We start from the raw sequence: 2,871 nt of genomic DNA, 5'->3' as shown, positions 1-2,871 counted from the left end.
TGTGTTACATGAAATAGTAATAAAGAATTCTTAGGAATTTATGATTCAGCAATCGACACTAAATTCTATTATTCTAAATTCAGCCTCTTTTCAATCCCTTCAAAACCCATTGTTTAATACTGCTGTGACTGCTGCCCACTCTCTCCATCAGATCTCCCCGGGATGACTGCAGTTGCTCCAGGCCTAGCACACCAGCTTAGATCTCTATAGTTAATTAGACCCTCACAACTCAGACCTCAGAATCTATGCAGCAGAGATTCAATCGCTTCTTGTTTCCCATATTGGCAAATTGCTTTCCAGTTTTAGGCTTTCACACATCTCTTGCTTAAAGTTATCTTCCGTCCTCTTTGCCTGCTTACCTCTTACAAATCCCTTAGATCTCCTGCAGGACATTTCCTGCACGAAGCTTTCCTTGACCTTCAAAATCTTCAGCTTGGCAACTCTGCCTTGTCCTCTCTCTCACGTTTCACTTATTTTACCCCACACCACACTGCCAGTTTACTGACCCAATCCGTGCTTAAAAATTAGCACTGTACACTTACTACGATGAACTTTGGCATCATTGATAAGGTTAATAACATTGGACAGAAACATCGATTGGATATTGGAAAAGTGTTCAGTTCCCTGTGTATGGAGAATCTGAAAATGGTAGGTAGCAGTATTTGCTGTCTTGGGGGAGACTGTCTAGTTAAAAACTCCAAACAGAGGATAGACTGGCAATACACTTTTTCATCTGGAGCTACAAAGTCCTTGGGAATAGATAACCCTATTATACCCACACGATCCGACACCATATACCCTTAAGAGCATCCTGTATATGACTGAGTGAAGTAGAATAAGTAACAAGCTCACAACTGCCCACCCCACAGCCATTTATTGTGCTGCTCACTACAAAGCCTTTCCCAGGTCCTCTGGTATTAGAAATAATTCTAATTATAGGACACTTCTGCTTCACTGTGGATCTGGTTACCGACTGCTCCCTCCTTCTTTTCCTTTCTGTCATGGATTATTAATGATGGCAGGCTGTGATTTATTATCTGTCTCGCACAGTGTTTCTTAAGTGTATCAATGACATTAGCTAATTGCCAATGCTGTACCCTTGCCGTAGTTTCTGCCAGGCTGCTGTCCATTTGGACACTTGCTGTTTGGTCCACCCTTCATTCATCACTGCTCTTCTTTAGCACGAGCAAGAGCGGTGCTGCCCTCTGCTCTCCATTCACAGTGACCCCACTGACTCAGCACGTTTAAAGCCTCAAATCTGGATTCAAGGAATCTCAAATATGTGATGTATTTTCATGTGCATAGCTTTAAATGCTCCTTTCAAAGCTTTAAAAAATAGTTTACATAATATAGAAATTTCTAGGTTTTAGCAATAACTCATTGTCCCCTGGATAATAAAAGGTCACACGATGTTTTATGTACAAAAAACACATAAGGTACAAATTACAGAGTGACCCCTTTATGTGTAGCAAAAGCATAGTGCCTACTATTTTATCCTCTGATAACTCCAAATATCTATAGTGTATGATATTCTTGATGATAAACTTGAGGATCCTATAAAATCCTGAAGATTGCAATAATAATAGTCTATATTCTATATAGAGCAATATTATTCACATCTAGGCCATTGGTTTTCCAACCTTCCTAATGCTGTGACCCTTTACAGTTCTTCATGTTGTGGTGACCCCCAGCTATAAAATTATTTCATTGCTACTTCATAACTGTAATTTTCTACTGTTATGAACTGTAATTTATATATATATATATATGAATGATATGTAGGATATCTGATATGGGACCCATGTGCAAAGGACAGTTAAGCCTCCAAAGGGGTCATGACTCACAGGTTGAGAACCATTGCTGTTGACCATGTAGCACTAAAATCATGACCGTTAAGCCTTTCAAAATGCACTGCCTGTGCCAGGCTGCTGCTCAGAGGCCCAGGGCAGCTGTTCACTGTCATCTGTCCTTCCCTTCCTTTGCAGACTATCATATATGCAAGGCTGTCGTTCTACCTTAGGCTTTTACTTCTTTCTCATATAGATGAAATTTTTGTGTTTGGAAACAGTCATTTCAGAATCAGGGGAAAAAACACATTGAATGAATAAGCAGAATTTTTTTCCCCTGTGGAGTAAATCATCTTTGTAACGTGTGACAGTTTCTCATTAGGAACACAGTAGAGCTGCAATGCTTGCACCAGATTAGAGACTCTCTTCCTCCTTCCCTTCCTCCCTCTCTTCTCCCCCCTCCCTCATACTCTTCCTTTCCTTCTTCCCCCTCCTCCCCCTCTTCTCCCTTTCTTCCCCATATTCCTCCTCCTTCCCTCCCTCTCCTCCTTCCTCTCCTCTCCCTCCCCATACTCTTCCTCCTCATCCCTGTCTCCCCCTGGACGTGCTCCAACTCCTCCAGCTTCTCCTGGTTTGCCCTCATCTTCATTTTTAGAGGAGTTTAGAAACTAGGACAAAACAAACTGGTAGTCTACGTAGAGAAGGGCTATCCTAAGAAAATTTAAAATCAATTCATAATTATAATAGGCCCAGGTGTTTTAATGTGGAAAAAAATTGGGGGAAAAAAAAAAACCTCTCTTATGCCTTATAGTTGTTTATTTCCCAGAAAATCAGAAAGAAGGGTAAAGTAAAACATTCCTGTTATGAATTACAAAGCGGTATAATGCGGCGGGAGTAAGGAGGTACCTGGTGGGCCCACGCCCAGGTGTCACGCCATGCAACAGACCTAATTAAAGATTTACTGAGGGAATGGGTAGTAACAACCAGGAAAGAAGTAGAGGCAGAAAAAAGGGGGATAAAGGAAGAGAGAAAGAGAGGCCAGTCAGGAACCTGTGCAGACAGAGAAAGAGAGTAAAAGAAGGAG

Source organism: Arvicanthis niloticus, chromosome 14 (genome assembly GCF_011762505.2).
Source record: "Arvicanthis niloticus isolate mArvNil1 chromosome 14, mArvNil1.pat.X, whole genome shotgun sequence".
NCBI lineage: Eukaryota > Metazoa > Chordata > Mammalia > Rodentia > Muridae > Arvicanthis > Arvicanthis niloticus.
Note: the sequence above shows the minus strand (reverse complement) of the source record.